Source organism: Scomber japonicus, chromosome 22 (genome assembly GCF_027409825.1).
Source record: "Scomber japonicus isolate fScoJap1 chromosome 22, fScoJap1.pri, whole genome shotgun sequence".
NCBI lineage: Eukaryota > Metazoa > Chordata > Actinopteri > Scombriformes > Scombridae > Scomber > Scomber japonicus.
In genome coordinates, this window is record NC_070599.1 from 18,100,976 (window position 1) to 18,110,054 (window position 9,079).

A 9,079-nucleotide genomic window follows, 5' to 3' on the forward strand; every position below is an offset into this window, starting at 1 on the left:
CAAACTACTATGATACACTGTGGAAAAAGTATCTACTTCATTAACATTAGACAAATCTAAATTCTTCACATTAACTGCTTTGATTGTTCAGATTAGCTGTAATAAAAGTATTTACTAGCATGTTGTTTTGTGACTGTAAAGATTACACACAAACTTCGGTATAAAGTGGACAAGAATTAATCCAAATGTTAGTTATGAGTAGTGTTAAAACATCTCGCCAAAGGTCTGGCACTGACAATACGGAGGACAGCTGTGGCTCATTAAACGTGTCAGCATCAGCATCGACTCTGCAAATTACTAAGTGTGTAAAATAAATCAAAAGTTGTGTTTGATGCTAATTATAACTGAACTTTAACTTTGTTTGTTTTTGGTAGTATTTTCCCAATGTGTACATGTTTTGGTCTATATGTGACATGATCTCCATTCGTTAGTGCAGTCAGGGATCAGGGGTGACATATGTAGACAGATGTAGAGCTCCATTGTCCACCCGCCATGAAGACAACACACATTGTGACTACAATTAGCCCCAACTATGACCCCAACACACCAAAAACAGAAAGGTCACAAACGGGCACATTTTTCATCGATGTGTTTACATGACCTGGCAGCTGTCAAACATCCTGTCCCTCATCATATTAAAGATGTGGAGTTATATGCAGTACGCTGTAACGGTGGATCCATTAATCTATATTCAGTTGGCACATAATATTAGTTCAGTTGACCCAATGAACCAAATAATTATGCAACTTCTGATGGCTGCAGTTATTTGACTGTAACTGCAGCTCCTAGTTCACATAATGTTGTTGAATTGGAGCTGATACTTTTGTTTTATTTATTGGCATTGCACAAGTTTTGAGTGATTTTAACATGTGAAATTATAGCCTATGTTTGGTGCGCTTTGGTAAGTAAATTGACTAAAATGTAAAGCTTCTTTTTTTCCCGGCTGTATCAGGAAAACTGGGAGCTACAAAAACATGAAACACCAAACACTCTTCCATGTATGTGGATGTCCATATAGGGCTGTCTACATTTATCTCTGTAATAATAGAAATGTTTTAAAAGTTCAACTGGCCCAAATGTACATTTCTCTCAGCGTGGCACGATTGCAGGTATATTTTGCTATTGGTGAGTTTACTGCACTCAGGAAACAGTCATTTTGGACACAGTTTGCCTCAAATCCCTCAACGCAATTCTTTTGCAAGACTCTAATGGGAGAACACGCCCCACTCTGCATTTGGCGGGTCACTCAGACATGTACGCTGCCACGTTCCCGCCTTCATGCTCAAAATGACAAAAAGATAAATTACCCATCCAATGCTTCTCCCTGTCTGACAGCTGAGTGGTCTTTTTGTCGAGGCCCTGACAGCATCAGCAGGTGAGAAAGAAGGCGAGGATGCGCTGGGCAGGGCCGGACGGTCCAGAGAAGATCAGGGGGAGGTAAGTCTCCAAAGCAGGAATTAATGAGCATTAAAGTATTAGGTAAGAATAAGTCCCACCTCAAATCCCTCAGGATTCCTAAACAACTCCACAACACCTGTTACATATGATGATGGAGGGAAACGGAGGAAGAGGAGCCTTTGGTGACAAAAACCACAGAGACTTTGAAAAGCTGTGAAACACACTTGTCTGCTGTGTCTCTGTGAATCATGTTAAATAGAGACCTAACAATTCTTTTTAATCGCATTTGTGCACAATAAATCTTCATAAATGTTACTTCATATATAAGTTGGGGTAAAAGTACTTTTAACTAAAAATAATATAATTTCAATGATTAGAGGAGCCAATAAAACATACAAGTAGCTTTATAACTAATATCTAAATCTCTGAATGTCTTGCTCCTGGCAGTACTGACAGTAACTCTAGAGGACAAGCAGTCAGAATAAATGTTATCCTTGATTAATCAGGGGTCAGAAAGAGTGCCTGATTAATTGAACGTAAAGGACAAATCCAGGAAGGTGGTGACTCACTAACCTCCACGTTATTCATTTAAATCCATAGCTTTTAATCCAGCAAACTGTGCAACTGTCACTCAGTGTGATTTTTAAAAAAAAGACTAAATACATGGCTAGAAAGGAGATGATAAATGTTAGATCAGAAAATCACAACACAGTGAGACATCCACGGGTGTCTTTTAAACAGTTAGGGTGGTTTTGGACTTTTTTGGGAGTAAAATAATAAGTCTGAAAATGGTCCCGTGTTAGCTCAGCCTGTTACATCACCTACTGTGCTACCCAGACAGTCAATTCTCGATATTCAGACCTCTGTGACCACAATCAGTCAACAATTAAACAAATAGTCCAGTGCGAGCAGTGATTCGCCGGGCTATTTTTTTAAAGGCTTAAATTAGAGTTTGCCAGCTCGCGGTAAGCTGATCCCTCAAACAGAGAACATGATACTGTCTGAGGGTGGTTCATTATCTGAAGGGAACAACGTCTCAATCCACTGGGTAATGATACCTGGAAAGGACATCTCATTACACAAATAATCTCCAGACAGCTTTTCACTTTGCACCTCCGAGTGTCAAGAAGCTTTTTACTGTGGCTCACTTATTAATTCACTCTGAGGGGATTTTCCCCTGAGAGGTTGTGGTAATGTCAGGAAACCAGGTAATCTCACAGGACTACATAAGAAAAGTGGCCTACTGCCATAAGATGTTCACCTTCTAAAAATGTCCCTCTGGGTTCCTGATACTTCTTCTTTAAGACTTTCGAGAAGTACGATCTCTTACATACCAGTATGGTCACCTTATAGAGTCCTCTTTTGATTTCTTAGAACTTTTCTACAACCTACTTTTAGACCTTTTTTAAAGAAATTGTGAGTTGGATGGTTTATAAAAAAAAGGAACATGAAGCTTTGAGTCAAAGCTCCACAAAACAAAAGAAGCTTATATCCTTTCACCTGTTTTAAAAAGTAAAAAACAGACCTGGCTTGGTTGAATTAAAAAACATTCAAGAGACTTTTTAAAAACATCCTCTGCAAATATTTAAAACAATATCCAACACTGACACATTTCTGATATAACTACTTTACATTTGTGTCAATTTCAGTCCAATTTCAGCCTGCTTGAGTCGACACCTTCCCATTTAGTTTGTGTTATAAAGTAATTATGGTGCAAGAGCTGAAACAATTAGACTGTTCATCAAATACTCAATAAACAGAAAATGAATGAGCAAAAGATTGATTAAACATTTAATTCATAAAGCCAAAAAATACAATGAAGATGACATTTTCTCATTTGTGAGAATTTGCTGTATTTCTTTGCCTTGTATGAAACTAAATTGAATATTTTTGGGTTCTGGGCTGGTTGGTCAAACTAAATATCAACCTGAAGGAATCCCTGTGGCTTTAACGCATTTTTCACTATTTTTATGAAAATAATATTTAATTGCAGACCTATAAAGACACAATATACTATTCACTGTTTGTTTTTATTTATTATTCGACTTCATGTTAGTTAGACTACAAATTTACAGCTACTGACACAAAGAAGATCAATTCAATTATTTAGTGCATATTAATGATTATAAACACAGTCTAGTTTCAAACTCACATGGTCATTATCAGGTGGGAGATCTCTGAAAAGGATTGATTACTAGAAACGTCTATTTTATCATCCAAAGAGCCAAATCTGATCATGAATAATGGAGATTACTTTATTATTACATGCATAGTGTTATTTAGACATGTGAGTTGAATTGTAATAATGATTCTGTTTATAATTAGTGGAAATTATTATAATCATTTGATGTTTGGACAGTAAATTCATACACTTCACAGTTAGAAGGGTAATTTACATTTCTAGTGGAGCAAAAGTGTGACTAAATCAGTCAGAACAAAAAGCTTTTTTTTATAATGTAAGAAATATAGGGTGGATATTTCCATAGGTTTCCTTTTTAAAGGATACTTGATGGGATTTAAATTGAAAACTGAACGTGGAGAATGTTAGTAAAAAAAAAAAAAATCAACAAAATGTTTTACCAGGCTGGATTTCTGACGGGGTTTTTTTCCATTTACTGTTAGTACTGTTAGAGAGTTGATTTATCCTTTATACCTTGAATATCCTTTTAACAGGTCAAAAAAAAAAAAGTTCATACAATTATTTGATTTGAACCTATGAGGTAAATCAAAACTTCAAAATACAGATTTCAAGTTAATTCACATTTACAAAATTTGCACTGGCCTCCTGATGTGTCTAATATTACACAGAATATCTTAAAATAAATAGATAAATTCATTGAGATTGAGATTTATATATTAACTGTAATGCTATTAGGTGTATTAGATATCCAGATATTCACATATGTGTGTGTCAAATGTTCAAATACTCCCAGCAAATCTTAGCTGTGATGTCATTTAAACATCTACTTGGTTTTAAAGTTGTAATTTAATCCCCCCATCAGTTGCTGAATATGCAGCACTCGTTTACTTCATGTCACCTGTGTCTATTGAATCAAGAGATCTCCATCTCTCTTGTCCTCTCACCCCACGGTGACGGACAGGGAAGTAAATTTTGTCGTTTGTATGGTGAGGGTCTGCGGCACGGCCTGAGAGGTAAAGCTAACACACAGTATGTTGGGGGACGAGGAGGAGGGAGAGGACGCAGAGGGGGGATAGACCTGTCTGAGAGGATACTGCTATTGAGTTGCAAATGAGCTTGTAATTAGCTCCTACATATTTGCCTGGAGGGAATTAGTGTGTGTGTGCGTGTGTGTGTGTGTGTGTGTGTGTGTGTGTGTGTGTGTGTGTGTGTGTGTGTGTGTGTGTGTCATTGTGTGTTTTTTAACCCATTTTCCTTAGAATAGGGGTTGACAGTGATAAGCAGATAATACTAATTACTTCTCCTCCCAATTGCTTGTTAATTGTGCTTGGTCTGGATTTATACAGCATGGTAATACCCCCCATTACACACACACACACACCCACACCCACACACAGACACACACACACACACACACACACACACACACACACACACACACACGTGTGCCCCCCCGCTTTGCCTGTTGGCAAAATCAACAGGTCATTTTTTAAGCAGGAGGCTTCTGTTTAAGCTCCTAATTAATTATGCCAAGTGGGGCTCTGTGGGTGCAGCCAATGAGTGTGTGTGTGTGTGTGTGTGTGTGTGTGTGTGTGTGTGTGTGTGTGTGTGTGTGTGTGTGTCTTTGGTCTGTCATAGGCTACTTTTGGGGACCCATTTCAGACTGAGGACCAGTTTTTGTCCAATTGGGGACAAAAACTGTGTCACCAGTTGGGATACGGCTGGTTTTTGGGTCAGTGGTTACGGTTTAAGTTAGGATCAGTCTCCAGGAAATTAATGTAAGTCTATGTAATGTCCCCAAAAGTGTCCATGGTTTGATATATGTGTGTGTGTGTGTGTGTGTGTTTGCATGTGTGGGTGTGTACATTCAAGTACACAATACTAACTAATAAATGATACTGACTAATACATTCTAACTATATACTAACTAAGGTTTATATCTACTGAATACTGAATGTGTTTCTGCAACACCTGATATGAATCAAATTAACTTAATTATTACAGACAGCATTTGTTACATTTAACATTACATTACACTAAATCTGGAAGTGTGATTGTACAAACACGTCAATGATCCTTTATCATCACTGCAGGGCTACAGATGAGCCTCCATCTATCCATAAACCTGATCATGGATGAAGTTTGTCCCAGGCACTTAGCTGCATGTGGATCTATCACAATCCTACCAAATGTAAGCTGTGTCCCAGTTAATGAGCCGGATCCTCCTAAAGCCTGCGGGTGCAGTTGAGGTTACACATCCGTCAACAACTAGAGTAAAACTTGTTACTGATTGTAATTTTGGAAATTTGACTGACAGAATTGAGGAGCAGCACCTGAACAGTCTGCTAGATTTGGTCCCACCGTCATGTGCTACACCGTTTTGAGGATTCATTCACTCCCTGCTTTGGGTGACAGCCAAAGAAAAGTGCACCTAATCTAACCTGCATGTGTTTGGGTTGTTGGAAGACACCCACACATGGAGGACACAACATGTGAACTCCGCACAAGTGGAAGAATATGGCTGCTAATGGAGGCTTTCTCTAAAAACTGTTTATTAGAAAATTCTGTGTTTCCTTTTAAGGAAGCAGACAAAACATTTACAGTACTAAACAGGACTGATTGAAGCATTTTTAGCAGATATTAAATTAAATATTCGGTGGTCATATAAGTAGCTTTTAGTGTTCATGTAATGCTTTTCTTGTCATTTTTGACACAGAAGTGGAAAATTGTTTCTGCCTGAGACTATTTGAATGCACAAAGATGCCAGCGCAGTATCATCAAAGTAGCAGTGAAAGGAAGTAAATATATAAGAACTGCATCAAACAATCGGCCTTGAGAGGTTGCACATTTCAAAATCTTGTGTTTTACAAAGATATAACTAACCCGTCAGACCCCCCCGCCCCCTCACCCCCCGCCCCACATCTCTGCAAACACATACATCATCTGTTCATCCCATCACCATCTTATCATTCATCCTGTTCTAACGGCTTGGGAGCACTTAAGCAGATTTTGGTTCAGACTGCCCTCAAAGTGTTAAACAGATTGGGTAGTGGGGATTTCTTGTAATGAAGGTGAGTATGTGTGTGTGTATGTGTGTGTGTGTGGGTGTCATTTTGGGGTGGTGGGTGTCTGAAAGGGTTAGATTAGCTGTGAGCATGATCTTCACTGAGCTCATTTCACCCCTTCTGTGCTTACACATACACACGCACGCACGCACACACACACACACACACGCACACGCACACACACACACACAGCAGCAACACCCGCCTTTCCATTAACCCATCGATCTCACGTGGTATTTTAATCTAGATTTAGGATCTAACATGTATCAAATGATTGTCCACTGCTTATAAAGTAATTCTATACACTTTCTATAAACTTTTGAGCATTCCCTTCATGGCACTGAAAGGACCAATCAACTGAAAACTTAACCCGCATCAATTCTGTTAATTGATTAACTGTAAGATTATTATCTCATCCAATCAATATTTGCTGGCTCCAAGTTCTCAAATGTAATGATTTTTCTGTTTTGTACTGTTTATTTTTATACTGTTTGTCAGGGGGGAAAAAGCTGTTTTATTGATTTGGGCTCTATTGTTAAGAACTAAAAACTCCTTACATGTTATAGATGCTTGCTCAGATCATTTAAGTGTATATTGATGGAGAAATGTTCAGTAGTTGTAGCTTCATCATACTTATAATACATGTACACATAATTATATACTAGAGTTACTTTTCAGGCAACTATTGTATAAATGGTTAATTATCCTATTTGTAAGAGTTATGGCTCTTTGGCATTGATAAAAAGCAACCAGCGGCTGTCATGGATACAAATAGCAGCCTAAGGTAGCCACAGTTATATGTATAAAGCCCAAAACTATTTAAGGTGACAAATTGTTTCATAAAGCTAAACTAACATATATATTGCTTGAACTATGAAAACAATTTGAAGGATTTTAATACAAAATCTATTTTAGAAAAATGTATAGTACATATTTAAAAATCATTATACCCTGAAAAACAATATAGTTTGTGAGTAATTCAATATTCGCAAGACTTTTAGTTTTTATACCGAATATGATGAGTCATTAACATTTATAGTTCATTTCAGTACATCTGAATTAGTTTTATATTGAGTTCCTTCATCCATATAATTATTTGCAGTAATTACAATAAACCATACATTTTGCAGTGAAATGTGTGTTCATTATGAAGATACAAAACTTATTAGACTAAATCTTTAGGCATTTGTTTTTGCTGGGGGAGGGATTCTTTATAAAAAATATGTGTATTTAAATAAAAAAAATTATACTTCAGCAATAATGAAAATTGAACATTCATTCCATTAAAGAGTATTGGATTTGAAAAAAGTGGAAGAATTTTACACAAGACTGTAAAAGTAACACACACAACTTGATCGCTAACAGGCTCAATTACACAACTAAATAAAATATCCTGCTAACAAGAGGGGACTCCAGATGTTCATATAGATCAGCTCTCAGTGTCTGGCAGGCTCATATCAGACAGATTTGTAGACCAGAGTTTTAGCCCCTTCACCTTAATTTAAACCAAATAATCCTTCACCTGACTGCAACCTTTATGCAAAGCTCCATATTGACTCCAGGGATTAATCTGCGTCTGCATTCAGAAGCGTTTCATGTAGACTCTGAAGTGAAACTTTACATCTAATGAACACATTTATATTCTTTATTCAGGCTCTAAAACTACAGCTGAAGCTTATCAAAAGTGACACATATTTTCCAACAGGCTGCACGTGCACATGAAGTGTAACATGTTTGCATTATAGCTGACAGATGCTTTCAGGATCCTTAACCTGATTATTAAGAAAATTGTCTTAAGACTGATTAATGAGCTACTGAGATCAGAAGGATTGAACCGGACAGCGGATCATTAATTCCTTGTCCTGGAGTTGCTCTGCAGTGCATCCATGTCTAGGAGCGTCTTCATTATGTCTTGGCCTGGCCAGAGGTCGCCGAGGATAGTTCATAAGTGTCTGTTTTAATTACATGGGTATTAGCTGGTCGGGGGTCGCTACAGCTTTGTGACCCGACGTGTCCTCTTGGCCAAATGTCGAGGCACATGTGATACCGATTTTCATGACCATGTACCATGAACTGTGTCAACCACGAGTGTGTCAGAGTATAAATGTTAACTATTTCTGTTTCTACCCATTTATGCGTGCAAAAAGACCACACTAGGGAAAAAATGTGATGGCTTTTTCTTATGTTGCACTTTCTATATTCTGCATGCTTTTATTGTTTTGGTTGTGAGCCAACATCTATCCTCCACATTTATTCCTCGTTGTCTCCTCCTGAGCCAGGGCTTCATCATCTCCACCAGGTCTGACCTTTTAAATAACCTATCCTTGCTTGTTTGCTCACTGCACTCATCCTGGCAGTCAATGTATCCTCAGGCTAATAAGCCAAACAAGCTGATCAGCCAGTCACCTCTATACACACTACCCCCCACTAAGAAGCTAATGGCCTGGACGTATAATCCTTCTCAAAACAACCACAG